The sequence below is a fragment of the Adiantum capillus-veneris genome, chromosome 28, assembly GCF_014529385.1.
Source record: "Adiantum capillus-veneris isolate H3 chromosome 28, ASM1452938v2, whole genome shotgun sequence".
Lineage (NCBI taxonomy): Eukaryota > Viridiplantae > Streptophyta > Polypodiopsida > Polypodiales > Pteridaceae > Adiantum > Adiantum capillus-veneris.
In genome coordinates this window covers 23,034,607-23,052,256 of record NC_140958.1, presented here as the reverse complement: position 1 = coordinate 23,052,256, position 17,650 = coordinate 23,034,607, and the positions used below count along the sequence as shown (strand labels likewise).

Sequence of the window (17,650 nt, the reverse complement as noted above, 5' to 3'; positions counted from 1 at the left end):
CCCGTCCAACACTGCTCCTTGTAAATGCGAGATACATGTAGTGTTTTAGTCTCTAAGTTCTACGTATCAAGACCACTTTGCATGGGCTATATCGTTTTTTTTTTGTTGCTATTAATACAAATATCCCACATTTTTCGAATTGAAAAACAAGAAGAATTGACTTATATAAAAGTTTTGCCCCTTCTCTAAAAGGGTGAGTTGGAATAGATTTCATTTGTTACAAGGAGTTGTCACATGAAGAAATGGAATCTTGTAGAATTCAAAGAATCTCATGGCATACTATACATCAATCGAAAGATGTCAAGGAGTACATTCTAGTTCCAAAAGTTCCAACAAGTTTTGAGCTCTTTTGTAAAAAATTTACCAAGCATCCATTTTGGCGAAGAAAGAGAGAGTGAAACATGCTTACAAGGCCCTTTGAGAGCTTGAATTTTCCCTAATGTTTGGGTAGCCAAGGCTATAGGTGTGGATCTTGTTACTTCTTCCTTTCTATAGTCTAAAGAGTAGCGACTAGATTTCTAGCTCACTAAAAGGTCCTGGTTGTGCCATATTTTAGTACAAGAGAAATGCACTCAACAAAGTAGTTCGACAAAATGCAGACAATAAAAGCAACGCAGTGAGACGCTCACAATATGCATATATATGGAAGGCACACCAGCTAGAGATGCTTGAGCATATGCAGAAGCATGGCACTCCAAGCATCCACAGCCCCTGGAAGACACCAGTGCAAACAGTCATTCTCTACACTTGAATGAAAATGGCCGTAGGGGCCTGGATGTGCGTCAGGCCGTAGTGATGCCGCATGTAATGCATCCAAAATCTTGAGCTTGAATGCATACTCCGACCTTCTCTGCACGGTCTTTCCAAATTCTTCTAGCTGCATGTTGTAAATGAACTGCGACAGACCATCTAAAGCATGTGACTTGCTTTCAAATGGAGCTTTTTGCGTGCAATTCCCGCCCTGATCCCAAGCGGCATTTTGCCAATGATCAGGAGAGAGAGTCCTAAAGAATACCATCCCTTTGTACTTTTAAGATATCAGAAAGTTGAAGCCTGTCCTTAATGCCGCTCGGTAGGCACACGCCCAACCCACGTCTGTCGCATTCTTCAACATTGGGCAATGATTACAGCCCACCAGCTCATTTTGCACAAAATAGAGAGTCCCTCAAGAACCAATGCCCTACTGACAAACTGATATAATCGTAGTTATGCACCGATGGCGCCCAGCTCTCATCGAAAACATCCAAATCAAGCTTCGCAATGTGCTGTGCAAAGCCTTCAGCTTCCTCAACTCCTTTGATTAAGAAGGGAGCCCATGCAAAATTGTAAGATCTGAAGTACATATGGACATTCCCATGCACACCATCATCGGAAATACACTCAGGAATCTCAACCTGCAGTGAAACAACAGCTTAAGTTACTTCTTCCTTACCTCTACATGCAGGTCCTGTAAGCAGTGCAAACATCACATTCAAAATAACGAACTTTGCGACTAAGCGAAGCCATTGTGAGAGGATCCCTGCAGAATCCCCTCTCTATTTAGAAAAGGCTTGCTTCTTTGAAGATAGCCAATTGCATCATATTATGCTACCACAAATTACAGATCTCAAGACAAGCATTACCTGGGCAAGATGGCACAAAACAGACTGAAAATTGTTTCGAGCTATGGAGTCCCCAATGAAAGCCAATGTCTTTCCTACAACAATCTTGAGGAAGGCCTTTCCATCAAATAAGGGAAGCTCACCACCATATGGCTTCCATCTCCAATACAAGAATCTGAGGTCGGGTCTTCCGAGCTTGATACAATTCTGATTTTCCTGAATGTACATGCATGTTGCGTTTGTATAAGCAGGCCCATCAGGGTGTGGGATCCAATCACCTCTCCATATGTTGCAACCTCCTGTTATATATAATGCCAGCTTTCAATAAAAGACTTGAACAAGGATTCCTTTTTGTAATGTACTGAGTATATCATCAAGACCTCAGAAGAAATGAAGTAGTACATACCAACAGAGAAATCGATGAGGGTTGTAACATCAGGATCAGATTAACATCAGCATCCTGAGGAGACATAACGTTGATGTGATCCTGAGTAAGAGGAGAGATTCCGTGAAGGGCAGTTTGCGAGGGCTCATTTCCTGTTTCCGAACCCTCCTGTGCACCTAAACTGATTAAAGAATTGGAAGAGAAGATGGGCGAAAGAACGAGAAATACAATGAGCATTAAGGGACACGCCATGAGTACCCAAATGACAGGCTTTCTTGGGTTCCATAGCTGCTGCTCATATTGAGCTGCTGCGGCGAATGTTTTTGGTGGGCGCCCACCATGATCAGCCTGCCCGCCCAAAAATGCATACCTGTGATGGGCTGCCATGAGAGCTTTTTCTCAAAAATCAGAAGGAAGGCAGCAAGAGCGATGGATTGCTCTTTGGCAGAACAAGAAAGCCTCATGCAGATCGAAGGGGGGTGGCCATGAGTGAGGGCAGCAGAGCGGTGCAGAGAGGAACGCCCAAGAGGCCAGTGCATTGTGCGTGTATGTCGCAGAGAGAGGCGCTGGAAATGTGCTTCTCCTAGGACCTAGAGTTTTGTAATCTATACTATATTCTATAACGGCGAAACGAATTGCCGTTCCACGTGTTTGAAACTGCAAGCTGAAGGCTTGCATACAAAAAAAATTAAATGCGTAGTGAAAAAAAAAAATGCGTAGCCGCCATCTTTGAAAGCGGGGTCCCGCAACTTCAAACTCTCTGAGCTGCGAACTGAACCCGCTAGCGAGCCACTGCTGATACAGATGCCACAAATAACTTAAGGAGCGGGTTACTGAGCGCGCTGCACGCGAGAGAGAGAGAGAGAGAGTTCGACATTCGAAAGCTAAAGGTGAAGCTAAATGTGAAGAAGCAGTTAAGGTGCGTCCTGTGTGTGTGTGTGTTGAGCGACTACATGGATGGCCGCCTGCATGGCACAGCTGGCGCTGCGAGGAGAGAGAGCGGGTACCTATGTGTATTGGCCGACTACGTCTACACTGCGTCTTGCCGACTACATGCCACAGCCACTGCCAGCACAGTTGGGGTTGGGAGGAACCGCGTCAACACTCCATATTCGGCCGACTACATGCCACAGCTGGGGCTGCGTCAACACTGTGTTTGTGTTGGTGTGTTCAGCGACTCCATGCCATAGTATGTGTGTGTGGCGGCTGCGAGGACCCGCGTCAACGCTCCGTATTGGGCTGAGCGGCTGCATGTCAGCGACTGTGTTCAGCGACTGCATATCATAGCTGGGACTGCATGCCATAGTGTTTGTGTGTGGCTGAGCGAGTACCTGTGTGTGTGTGTTCAGTGACGACTGCATGGATGGCTCCTCTCTCTCCACTCAAGGCGACGACTGCATGGCACCACGCTGTGAAAAGGCGGTGAAACTCGAGAGGGCCGTATGCAGAGGGTGGCCACGACCAGAGAGCGAGTACCTACACGCTTACAACCAACAGAGAGAGCGTCGAGTTTCTCTCTCTCGCTCTCTCTCTCTCCCTCTCCCCGGTTGGCACCTGCAAGCGAGCCCTGCATGGATTCTCTCTCTCTCTCTCTCTCTCTCTCTCTCTCTCTATATATATATATATATATATATATAGATATGTATAATGCCACAACTGGGGCTGCGTGAACATTGTGTCTGTGTTGGTGTGTTCAGCGACTGCATGCCATAGTCTGTGTTTGTGGCGGCTGCGAGGACCTGCGTCAACACTCGGTATTCGGCTAAGCGACTGCATGTCAGCAAATGTGTTCAGCGACTGCATGCCATAGCTGGGACTGCATGCCATAGTGTGTGTGTGTGGCTGAGCGAGTACCTCTGTGTGTGTGTGTGTGTGTGTGTTCAACGACGACTGCATGGATGGCTCCTCTCTCTCGACTCAAGGCGGCGACTGCATGGCACCACGCTATGAAAAGGCGGTGAAACTCGAGAGGGCCGTATGTAGAGGGTGGCCATGACCAGAGAGCGAGTACCTACACGCTTACAGCCAGCAGAAAGAGAGCCTCATGATTGGAGTGCAAATTGGATCAAACCTTTGCACAAAGGAGGAGATGTAAACAATGTGAACAACTATCGCACTATAATGGTTGGTTCTTTAATGGCAAAGTTATTTGGATGTATCATGGAGATGAAGATAAGTGAATGGACTGAAAAGAATGGCAAACGTGCACTTGGCCAAGCATGTTTTCGAAAGCATCATAGCACTATTGATCACCTTGTCACTCTTCGAATTCTTATGGAAGCGTCTCGATTGACAGGAAAAAAAGTTGTATTGTTGCTTTGTGGATTTCAAGAAAGCTTTTGACATGGTACCGCGAGGAAATCTTTGGAGACGTATGCAAAGCCTTCAAGTGCCGAGAGAATTTATGCATGCAGTCTTTCGCATCTACCAAAAAGTGATATGCCGATTACGTATGGGAGATGGAATTTCAGAATTTTTTGCAAGCACTATTGGTGTCAAACAAGGATGCCCACTTTTCCCAACCCTCTTTGGGCTACTCATTGATGAATTGGAATGCATGGTTCTTGACTTTATGCAGCAAGAAGGCATAGAAGAGGTTAAGATTGGAAATGCGGTGATCATGCTTTTGCTTTATGCTGATGATGTAGTGCTCTTGGCACATACCTTAGAAGATGCACAAAGCTTATGAGTGTCTTGGAACGCTTTTGCCTACATAGCGGGCTGATCGTGAATGGATCCAAAACCAAGGTTATGCTTGTAAAGACCTTCAATGATGAAAATCCATGCATTGTATATAACAATGAGAAACTTGAAGTGGTAGATCACTTCAAGTACCTTGGCCTTGAGGTTCCATCCAATCATAAATGGAAGGATTGTGCAATGCGTCGCTTGGAAGCGGGAAAGAGGGCCTATTATGCATTTGAGAACATGTGCAATGCAGGAGAGATCAAGTGTTGGGCTCTCAAAAAGTACCTCTTTGACACATTGGTGACACCGGTGCTTCTTTATAGAGTAGAGGTGTGGGGTGGAAGCATCGGGAAGTCTACTTGGAAAGAGTTTGAGAATGTCCAAAAGCGTTTTCTCACCAACTTTCTCCAAGTCAAGACACAAACACCCTACATGCTCTTACTTCTTGAGTCCAGATTGCTTCCCATTGAGGTCTTGGGCATGCAAAGGGTTGTGGAGTACATGCGTAAGACACAACGTAGCCCTTTGCATCGACTTCCTAGAATCGCATATGAAGCAAGTCAAATGGTTCAAAAGACATGCAAGAGCAAAATACTAAGTTCGGGGTGGATGCTTGATATCAAGAAATGGTTTGGAAGATGGGATGCATGTCACTTGGTCAAGGATGCGTCGATCGACTCCCAAGTTAATGAGGCCTTCTTACAACGCCAATGTATCACGGCTTGGGAGAAATCCGGAGGTTCTCGCTTCAGCCATTACACCACACACGTTGCCCCAAACTACAAATCTCTCTTCTTCTCGGAACAAGGTAACCGAACCCATTCCTACATCCTTGAGCCCATCCCGTTGAGTGCGATCCGCACCATTGCCTCCATTCTTCTTAGCTCCCATTCTCTACGCTGCGAGACAGGACGTTGGGGCACTGGTGAGGAGTGTCATCGACTTTGCACCTTATGCCCTCGTCAAGTGCGAGAGAGTGAGTACCACACACTACTTGAGTGCTCAGCTTTTGACCACATTAGGTCCTCTTTTCCCCATATATTCAGCCATGATCTCTCCCTACATACCTTCCTCTCCCAACCACGATGTGGACTCTCTATTGTGACGCTCATTTCAGCCATTTTTGAGCATCGAGAGTCACTTATGAACTCCACTCACACCACATGACATGTTCATTTGGTCCCATAGGTCATATTTGACCTCCCAGGACGATAATAGAACTATCTATCTCTCTCTCTCTTTCTCTCTCTCTCTCTCTCTCTCTCTGATTGGCACTTGCACGCAAACCCTGCATGGATTCTCTCTCTCTCTCTCTCTCTCTCTCTCTCTCTCTCTCTCTCTCTCTCTCTCTATCTATATATATATATATATATATATATATATATATATATATATATATAATGCCACAGCTGGGGCAGCGTCAACACTGTGTCTGTGTTGGTGTGTTCAGCGACTGCATGCCATAGTATGTGTGTGTGGCGGCTGCGAGGACCCGCGCCAACACTCCGTATTCGGCTGAGCGATTGCATGTCAGCAACTGTGTTCAGCGACTGCATGTCATAGCTGGGACTCCATGCCATAGTGTGTGTGTATGGCTAAGCGAGTACCTGTGTGTGTGTGTGTGTGTGTGTGTGTGTTCAACGACGACTGCATGGATGGCTCCTCTCTCTCCACTCAAGGCGACGACTACATGGCACCACGTTGTGAAAAGGGGGTGAAACTCGAGAGGGCCGTATGCAGAGGGTGGCCACGACCAGAGAGCGAGTACCTACACGCTTACAACCAGCAGAGAGAGCGTCAAGTTTCTCTCTCTCTCTCTCTCTCTCTCTCTCTCTCTCTCTCTCTCTCTCTCCCCGGTTGGCACCTGCACGAGAGCCCTGCATGGATTCTCCTCTCTCTCTCTCTCTCTCTCTCTCTCTCTCTCTCTCTCTGTGTGTGTGTGTGTGTGTGTGTGTGTGTGTGTGTAGAAAGAGAGAAAGAAATGAAATGATATATTAAAATCTTAAAGAGGGTGGTGTTGCCTAGGCGACCAAACCATTTCAAACTGGTGAATCATAAACCATGATTGGTATTGTGTGGGGTATGTGTGATCACTAATACAATGTGTGCCCAGTGCCATATGAGAGAGAGAGAGAGAGAGAGAGAGAGAGAGAGAGAGAGAGAAAGATGAAATGATATATTGGTGAGTTACAACTAACCTGGTAAATCTAATACCGTGTCTGCGTAGAATGAATCTACGGGTTGCTACTAACACAAAAACAAAGAGAATGCAAACCGGTACACTATGTTGAGAGAGAGAGAGAGAGAGAGAGAGAGAGAGAGAGAGAGAGAGAGAGAAATGAAATGATATATTAATGTGTTAGGAACTGTTAAATCTGATACCATGTGTGCGTATAACAAAAAGAAACCCTAAAATGAATCAAGGGTTGCTACTAATAGGAATTATGTGGGGGGGAGGGGTTGTCATCATTGATACATAAAACCAAAGAGAATGCAAATATATATATGTGCAACAGTCCGTAGGGGGGGGGGGGGGGGGGGGGGGGGGGGGGCAAGAGGCTACGATAGGAGGGGCCATGGCCACAGCCATAGGAGGAGGGACATTCCGCAGCCACAGAGAGAAGAAGAAGAGAAGAAGGGAATTTAAACGTCGTAGGAAACTATCCCATGAGGTCCGACGAGAGTTGAAGAAGAAGAAGAAGAAGAGAGAGAGAGCGCTCTATACTATTCTATAACGGCGAAACGAATTGCCTTTCCACGTGTTTGAAACTGCAAGCTGAAGGCTTGCATACAAAAAAAAATTAAATGCGTAGCGAAAAACAGTAAATGGGTAGCCGCCATCTTTGAAAGCGGGGTCCCGCAACTTCAAACTCTCTGAGCTGCGAACTCAACCTGCCATCGAGCCACTGTTAATACAGATGCCACAAATAACTTAAGGACCGGGTTACTGAGCGCGCTGCACGCGAGAGAGAGAGAGAGAGAGAGAGAGAGAGAGACATTCGAAAGCTGAAGGTGAAGAATATTGCCTTAGCTGAAGGTGAAGCTAAATGTGAAGAAGCAGTTAAGGTGTGTCCTGTGTGTGTGTGTGTGTGTGTTGAGCGACTGCATGGATGGCCGCCTGCATGGCACAGTTGGGGCTGCGAGGAGAGAGAGCGGGTACCTGTGTGTACTGGCCGACTGCGTCTACATTGCGTCTTGCCGAGTACATGCCACAGCCACTGCCATCACAGCTGGGGCTGGAAGGAACCGCGTCAACACTTCGTATTTGGCCGACTACATGCCACAGCTGGGGCTGCGTCAACACTGTGTTTGTGTTGGTGTGTTCAGCGTCTGCATGCCATAGTATGTGTGTGTGGCGGCTGCGAGGACCCACGTCAACACTCCGTATTGGGCTGAGCGACTGCATGTCAGCGACTGCATGTCATAGCTGGGACTACATGCCATACTGACGTGTGTGTGTGGCTGAGCGAGTACCTGTGTGTGTGTGTTCAGCGACGACTCCATGGATGGCTCCTCTCTCTCCACTCAAGGCGACGACTGCACGGCACCACGCTGTGAAAAGGCGGTGAAACTTGAGAGGGCCGTATGCAGAGGGTGGCCATGACCAGAGAGCGAGTACCTTCACGCTTACAACCAGCAGAGAGAGCGCCGAGTTTCTCTCTCTCTCTCTCTCTCTCTCCGGTTGGCACCTGCAGGCAAGCCCTGCATGGATTCTCTCTCTCTCTCTCTCTCTCTCTTCTCTCTCTCTCTATATATATATATATATATATATATAATGCCACAGCTGGGGCTGCTTCAACACTGTGTCTGTGTTGATGTGTTCAGCGACTGCATGTCATAGTATGTGTGTGTGGCGGCTGCGAGGACCCGCGTCAACACTCCGTATTCGGCTGAGCGACTGCATGTCAGCAACTGTGTTCAGCGACTGCATGTCATAGCTGGGACTGCATGCCATAGTGAGTGTGTGTGGCTGAGCAAGGACCTGTGTGTGTGTGTGTGTTTTTAGCGACGGCTGCATGGATGGCTCCTCTCTCTCCACTCAAGGCGACGACTACATGGCACCACGCTGTGAAAAGGCGGTGAAACTCGAGAGGGCCATATGCAGAGGGTGGCCACGACCAGAGGGTGGCCACCACCAGAGAGCGAGTACCTACACGCTTACAACCAGCAGAGAGAGCGTCGAGTTTCTCTCTCTCTCTCTCTCTCTCTCTCTCTCTCTCTCTCTCTATATATATATATATATATATATATATATATATATATATGTGTGTGTGTGTGTGTGTGTGTGTGTGTGCAACAGGCCCGAAGGGGGGCGGGGGGGGGGGGGTGTGGGCAAGAGGCTATGATAGGAGGGGCCATGGCCACAACCATAGGAGGAGGGACATTCCGCAGCCAGAGAGAGAAGAAGAAGAGAAGAAGGGAATTTAAATGTCGTAGGAAACTATCCCATGAGGTCCAACGAGAGTTGAAGAGGAAGAAGAAGAAGAAGAGAGAAGAAGAGAGAGAGACAGAGAGAGAGAGAGAGAGAGATAGATAGATAGATTTTATTATCGTCCTCGGAGGTCAAATATGACCTATGGGAGCAAAGTTACATGTGATGTAGTATGTGTATGGCTGATGAGTGACTCTCGATGCTCCAAAATTGTAGTGATGAGAGTCGCAATGGAGAGCCCACACTTTGGCTGGGAGAGGAAAGTGTGTAGGTCTAAGTTATGGCTGAAAATGTGAGAGAAGCAAGTTCGGATGTGATCAAAAGCTGAGCACTCTAGTAGTGCGTGGAACTCAGACTCTCGAACTTGCAGTGAGCATAATGTGCACAATCGATTTGACTCTTCTCCATTGCCCCAACACCCTATCTCGCATTGAAGGAAATGGGAGCTAAGCCGAATTGCTGCGATAGTGCGTATCGCGGACAAGGGAATAGGCTCAAGCATGTAAGTGTGAGTACGGTTTCCTCTCTCAGCGAAGAACATGGTTTTGTAGTTGGGGGCAATATAGGTGGTGTAATGTATGAAGCGTGACCCACCGGATTTCTCCCAAGCCGTAATACATTGGCGTTGTAGAAAAGCTTCATTCACTTGAGAGTCAATTGAAGCATCATGTAGCAAGTGTAATGCATCCCATCTCCCAAACCACTTCTTTATGTCTTGCATCCATCCCGTGCTCAAGATCTTGCTTTTATGCGTCTTTTGAACTTTTTTGCTTGCTTCCCATGCAATTGTAGGAAGTCGATGTGAGGGGTTTTGACGCATCTTTATCATGTACTCCACAACCCTTTCCATGCCCATAACCTCAATTGGAAGAGATCCCGACTCAAGAAGTAGGAGCATATATGGTGTTTGTGTCTTAACTTGGAGAAAGTTTGTAAGAAAACGCTTTTGGACATTCTCAAACTCTTTCCAAGTAGACTTTGAGATGCTCCCGCCCCACACTTCAACTCCATAAAGAAGAACCGGTGTCACCAATGCATCAAAAAGATACTTCTTGAGAACCCAACACTTAATGTTTCCCGCATTACACATGTTCTCAAATGCATAATATGCTCTCTTTCCCGCTTCCAAACGACGCATAGCACATTCATGCCACTTGTGATTGGATGGAACCTCAAGGCCAAGGTACTTAAAGCTCTCAACAACTTCAAGTGTCTCGTTGTTGTACACAATGCATGGCTTCTCCTTATGGTTGGTTTTCACAAGCATAACCTTTGTTTTGGATTCATTTACAATTAGCCCACTATGCAAGCAAAAGTTCTCAAGGACAATCATAAGCTTTTGTGCATCTTCTAAAGTGTGTGCTAGAAGCACTACATCATCCGCATACAACAAAAGCATGATTACCGCATTGCAAATAGTGACCTCTTCAATGCCTTCTTCTTGCATAAAGTCAAGTACCATTTGTTCCAATTGATCGATGCATAGACCAAAGAGAGTTGGTGACAATGGACATCCTTGTTTAACCCCAATAGTGCTTACAAAAAATTTTGAAATTTCTCTTCCCATGCGCAATTGACAAATCACCTTCTCATAGATTCGAGAAACCGCAAGCATAAACTCACTTGGCACTTGGAGTTCTTCCATCCTTCTCCACAAATTGTTACGTGGAATCATATCAAAGGCTTTCTTAAAGTCCACAAAACAACAATACAATCGCTTGCCTTTCAACCGACTTTCCTCCATGAGAACACGAAGAGTGACAAGATGATCAATGGTGCTATGGCATCGACGAAAACCCGCTTGTCCCTTTGCACGCTTGTCATTCTCTTCAGCCCAATCACTCAATTTCATCTCCATTATGCACCCAAACAACTTTGCCATAAGAGACCCAATCATTATAGTCCGGTAGTTGCTTACATTCTTTACATCCCCTCCTTTATGCAAAGGCTTAATCCAATTAGTACTCCAATCATAAGGCATACCATGTTGAAGTGCAAGGTTGAACATATCACACATCCACTCATGGGTAAAATCTCCCGTCCATTTGATCATCTCCGGCTTGATACCTTGAAGATCTCCCGCTTTGCGAGTGGCCAACTTTTCAAGCCCACCGCATACATCCTCAATAGTAAAAAAAGACGGCATACATGGGAGTGAACCATAAAATGGCATTTTTTTAGTATTTTCTTGCTCATATAATTGCCTACAATGTGTGTACATATCCACTAGACTCAAGTTACCAAAATTCTCAACCCGCTTGCCTCTCAAGTTTCTCCAAAATCTTCCACATGCATGTGCCTTTTCTTGGGCTTGAAATTCTTGTTGCTTTACTTCCCATCTTCTTCTCTTCTTTTGAATCAATGCCATGTATGTATGCAAATGACTTTGATAGTTGTCTTTGTCCATAGTTGCATCAAGCTTTATCAAGGACTTTCGAGCATCTTGACATTCTTTATCAAACCACCTTTTGCGTGATCTATCTTTGTACTCTCATCGTAGGTTAAAAGGTAGCAACTCCACGCCCTCTGTCACAGCCACGATATTCACAGTCAGTTCAACCAGGTAATCTATATTTTATCTTTGAAATGTTGCTTTTTTATTCATTCAAAGAAAGAAAGAGAGAGAGAGAGAGAGAGAGAGAGAGAGAGAGAGAGAGAGAGAGAGAGAGAGAGAGAGATATGAAATGAAATGTCATATTAACGATTGTGTATGAGAGAGAGAGATTAAAAAATATTAAGAAATAGAGAAAGAAATGAAATGATATATTAAAATCTTAAAGAGGGTGGTGTTGCCTAGGCGACCAAACCATTTCAAACTGGTGAACCATAAACCATGATTGGTGTTGTGTGGGGTATGTGTGATCACTAATACAATGTGTGCCCAGTGCCATATGAGAGAGAGAGAGAGAGAGAGAGAAAGATGAAATGATATATTGGTGAGTTACAATTAACCTGGTAAACCTAATACCATGTCTGCGTAGAATGAATCTACGGGTTGCTACTAGCACGAAAACAAAGAGAATGCAAACCGGTACACTATGTTGAGAGAGAGAGAGAGAGAAATGAAATGATATATTAATGTGTTAGGAACTGTTAAATCTGATACCATGTGTGTGTATAACAAAGAGAAACCCTAAAATGAATCAAGGGTTGCTACTAATAGGAATTATGTGGGGGGGGGGGGGGGGGGGGGGGGGGGGGGGGGGGGGGGGGGGGCAAGAGGCTACGATAGGAGGGGCCATGGCCACAGCCATAGGAGGAGGGACATTCCGTAGCTAGAGAGAGAAGAGGAAGAGAAGATGGGAATTTAAACGTCCTAGGAAACTATCCCATGAGGTCCCATGAGAGTTGAAGAAGAGGAAGAAGAAGAGAGAGAGAGAGAGAGAGCGCGCTGCTTCTCAGCCACCACATTGTTTGTTTGTTTGTGTGTGTGTGTGTGTGTTTGAGAGAGAGAGAGAGAGAGAGAGAGAGAGAGAGAGAGAGAGAATATGCACTCTCATCGTAGGTTAAAAGGTAGCAACTCCGCGCCCTCTATCACAGCCACGATATTCACAGTCAGTTCAACTAGGTAATCTATATTTCATCTTTGAAATGTTGCTTTTTTATAGCTAGGACTGCATGTTGAAATGTTTATTTATTATTGAAATGTTGCTTTTTTATTCATTCAGAGAGAGAGAGAGAGAGAGAGAGAGAGAGAGGAGAGAGAGAGAGAGAGAGATATGAAATGAAATGTCATATTAACGATTGTGTATGAGAGAGAGAGAGAGAGAGAGAGAGAGAGAGAGAGAGAGAGAGAGAGAGAGAGAGAGAGGAGAGAGAGAGAGAGAGAGAGAGAGAGAGAGAGAGAGAGATTAAAAAATATTAACAAAGAGAGAAAGAAATGAAATGATATATTAAAATCTTAAAGAGGGTGGTGTTGCCTAGGTGACCAAACCATTTCAAACTGGTGAATCATAAACCATGATTGGTATTGTGTGGGGTATGTGTGATCACTAATACAATGTGTGCCCAGTGCCATATGAGAGAGAGAGAGAGAGAGAGAGAGAGAGAGAGAGAGAGAGAGAGAGAGAGAGAGAAAGATGAAATGATATATTGGTGAGTTACAATTAACCTGGTAAATCTAATACCGTGTCTACATAGAATGAATCTACGGGTTGCTACTAGCACGAAAACAAAGAGAATGCAAACCGGTACACTATGCTGAGAGAGAGAGAGAGAGAGAGAGAGAGAGAGAGAGAGAGAGAGAGAGAGAGAGAGAGAGAGAGAGAGAGAGAGAGAGAAATGAAATGATATATTAATGTGTTAGGAACTGTTAAATCTGATACCATGTGTGCGTATAATAAAAAGAAACCCTAAAATGAATCAAGGGTTGCTACTAATAGGAATTATGTGGGGGGTGGGGGGGGGGTCATCATTGATACATAAAACCAAAGAGAATGCAAACCGTTACACGTATTATCGTGAATCTGTGAGACAGAGAGAGAAATGAAATGATAAATTAACGTGTTATGAACTGCTAAATATGATACCATGTTTGCGTATAACAAAAAGAGACCCCCAAATAAATCTAGGGTAAATTTGATACCATGTTTGCATATAACAAAAAGAGACCGGCCTAAAACAAATCCAGGGTTTCTACTAATAGGAATAATGTGGGGTGTGTGTTATCCAAACCATTGGAAACCCGTTGAATCATAAACCATGTATGATATTGTGTGGGGTATGTGTGATCATTGATACAATGGCCCAATGCCATATGAGAGAGAGAGAGAGAGAGAGAGAGAGAGAGAGAGAGAGAAGAGGAGAGAGAGAGAGAGAGATAAAATGATATATTAACGAGTTTCAATTAACCTGGTAAATCTAATACCATGTGTGCGTAGAACAAAAAGAGACCCTAAAATGAATCTAGGGTTGCTACTAGCTGAAAAACAAAGAGAATGCAAACCGTTACACTATATTGGTGTATCTGTGAGAGAGAGAGAGAGAGAGAGAGAGAGAGAGAGAGAGAGAGAGAGAGAGAAATGAAATGATATAGTACTGTGTTATGAAATGCTAAATTTGATACCATGCGTGCGTATAATAAAACGATATCCTAAACTGAATCTAGGGTAAATCCGATACTATGTCTGTGGACGTATAACAAAAAGAAACCCTAAAATTAATCTAGGGTTGCTACTAATTGGAATTACGTGGGGTGTGTGTCATGAATGAACGAAAGAGAATGCAAACCGTTACACTATGGTGAATCTGTGTGAGATAGAGAAATGAACTGTGTTATGAACTGCTAAATCTGACACCATGTCTGCGTATAACAAAAAGAGATTCTAAAATGAATCTAGGGTTGCTACTAAGAGGAATTGTGTGGGGTGTGTGTCATCATTGATATATAAAACCAAACAGAATGCAAAGCAGTGAGAGAGAGAAATGAAATGATATACTAACGTGTTTGATCTGCTAAATCTGATACCATGTCTGTGCATAACAATAAAGAGACCCTAAAATGAATCTAGGGTTGCTACTAACAGGAATTATGTGGGGTGTGTGTCATCCAAAGGAGAGAGATTATCAAAAACATAAAAGAGAGCAGCTCGAGTACAGTATGGTGAATCTGATACCATGTATAGATGTGTGGGGTACGTATGATCACCTACTGTATGGGTGGCCATTGCAACATAACCGTTGCATACTGGTAAATCTGATACCATCTACGCTTAGAAAAAAGAGATGTTATATTGTGGGGTGAGTGGGATATATGGGATAACCATTGTTTGGTTACTATGAGCGGGAGGGTATGCCAGCTACATGTACTTACTTTCACACCCTACAAATCTGTAAGGTCTCCAGGATGATTAGTCCCACACAATGGCAAATCAAAAACAAGATATGAATATACAAAAAGATACATACATAGATAGATAGATAGACAAATAGATAGAGAGATTGATAGAGAGAGAGAGAGATCGAGAAATTTTAAGATCAAGTTTTGCTTTAGAAAAGAAATCCTGTGTGGGAAGGACCCTAGAGCAAATAAACTTATACTGTCTCCTGTTTTTGCAAAGCAGAGACCTAATGGAAGCTAAAGTTTCTGCTGAATGCTTTGGTCATGGATTTGAAGCAATGAAGATAGTATTTGATCATATAATGATCCATTACTCTCCAGAGAAGAAAGCTGATTTTTATCAAAGCATTGTTCAAGGTTTCTTTCCAGGCGTTACTATAGAAGAAGCTTGGAGAACCTATGATCGTATGTCTATGACTCAAGATGGCGTACCCTTTCACCAGGTTTTTGTCAGAATTCAAAATGATCCCAGTCAATGGTTTCGTAACCTGCGTCTATTGCAGTTACGAGTAAAGTTGGGGTACTCGGATGCTCTCTACCTTGATTCTGAGTTAGGCTGTTGCTCTATTTGTGAAGCTTACAGTAAAATCAATGCTTTAAAGAGCATTGTAGGCTCTGAAAAGATAGAGAATCACAAAGAGCCTGCTTTCAAGCGTCCGAGTGCAAAACGCTCTTTCCTAATTTTCAAATGTAGATTGGGTTGATTATGTAATGATCAAAAACAATTTCATTTGATTGTAGCTATGTGAAGAGTAACTTGGGCTGATGGCAAATTTCCATGTAATTTCTTGCTATACCTCATAACTTATTGTCTCTCCAGTATGGTTGTAGATAGTAAGCTAGATAGAGCTTGTCTATTTTCATTGTTTTTTCCAATCAAGAGTGCTTATAATCTACTTGGCTAGATATTAGAGATGTACAAATTAAAGAGCATTAAACCACATACTTTTTTGTAGACATCGGAATGGAGATTGCTCATGCTATACCTTTTGTTATTGCAACCAATGGAGTGCCAACTCCTCAAATAGTGTCAGTATCTTCTTCTATTCGTAATATACGTGTGGCAAAAAGACCAGCCCGAAATATATTATCATCTCCTTCTATTCGTAATGTACGTGGGCAAAAAGAGCAACCCAAAATATCAAAAGGATTTCAAAAAGGCAGATTATCGACGCCCTTGAGGAGATTAAAGCCTCCTACACTAGAGTTGAGACAATGCAAACCAATGTCTCTGGAATGATTGAAACGCTTAGCTCTATGTTGGATATTGAAAGCAGAATTGTGTGGAAATTGAGAGAAGAGCTAAAAGCAGGAAATGTGCAGAGGTTGCAGAGTGAGGCATACATGCTAGAGAAACTTTCTATAGTTGAAGAAACTCAAAAGATGAAATTAGCATCTATTGAGAATTTGCACAAAGAGGTTTCAAGAAGTCAATGTGGACCAAAGGGTAGAAATCAAGATAATACTTTGCGACACATTATGCCAGGACTCAGGAGTACTGTCAATAAGTTGGGTGCCTTGACAAAGGTCCAAGGTTCAAGACTTTCAGAAATCCGAGCTACTTCAAATCAATTAAGTGATTTAGCTAGATTGTTTCGACATAAGCCGCGTCAAGTTTCTCAAGGTCCTAATCCACGCAATGCCACAAATATATAATGCTATGTTGTATCCTCATGAAACTTTGTTTTCAAGTATTTTTACGCTAGCAATGCGTTTATTGTATTCAATTCTCTGTAGAAGAGAGACTTTGATATTCCAATGTTTATGAATTTTTTGCCATGTTACTTTGTGATTTATGTATAGGTATGCATATATATTATTATTAAGCAAAGTAGCTTTTGTGACGTATCTATTTGCATGTGAATTCTTAGATGGTATCTGGACCACGTGTATTATCAACTGGTCATGCACGACTCAGTCGACTATGTGATGAATCTCGAAGGGCGAGACGCCAAATAGAACGAGAGAGAACAAGGCATTCACTTGAAAATACTATTGGTACTTTACTAGGGCGCACTGAAGGACAGTGCTTACCTTATGATTGAGAACATAACATCTCGATGTAATGCGGAGACCATAAATCCTATTGTTATATTTCAAGAGGGAAACTATTCTAAAGTAGCAAAGTATTGTTTGTCAATCCGCTTTGATTACCCTACTTTTCCTCTTCTACATCACAATTCTTTAGCATATGTTCTTTTCAAAAAGTGTGTGTTACACAACTTGGGAAGCTTAGATTTTGTTTGCTCAAAATGTGGAGCAAAGGCTTGGAAAGCTGAAGGAAAGACTATCCAAACATTTTTCGGAAAATACTGTTGCTATGATGGAAGAGTTAGGCTACTTTCATTCAATGAACCACTAACTGAATTGAGAGATTTGATGAGTTCAACCTCAACAAGAAGTAGACAGTTTTTACGGAATATTCGGGGATATAATAATGTACTGGCATTTGCATCTCTTGGTGTCCATATTGATGACACTATTAATTATGGTGGGAGAGGTATATACACTTTTAAGGTGCACGGCTCAGTTTATCATAATATTGGTCCCTTTTCTACTTTTTACTACTTAGATCAATACTTTCCCGCAAGTTTCTCCTTCATCGGAGGAGTTCCCAACCAGTTTGACTAGCTTGCGCGACCCGCCTATCGGCGGGTCTCGCTCGCTCTTACCATGACACACATGGTATTTACAAAGGGTGAATT

The 17,650-nt window shown here is 43.7% G+C and overlaps 1 pseudogene across 1 annotated transcript; it reads right to left on the bottom strand.

Moving 5' to 3' along the window:
• Window positions 1–208: 208 nt before the first annotated feature.
• On the bottom strand, window positions 209–2,546 carry LOC147420173 (protein trichome birefringence-like 19; annotated as a pseudogene). Its single transcript, XR_015186968.1, has 3 exons — window positions 2,008–2,546; window positions 1,623–1,900; window positions 209–1,394 (listed from the first exon to the last, which is right to left on the bottom strand). The product of XR_015186968.1 is annotated as a protein trichome birefringence-like 19 (transcript).
• Between the last annotated feature and the right edge of the window lie 15,104 nt (window positions 2,547–17,650).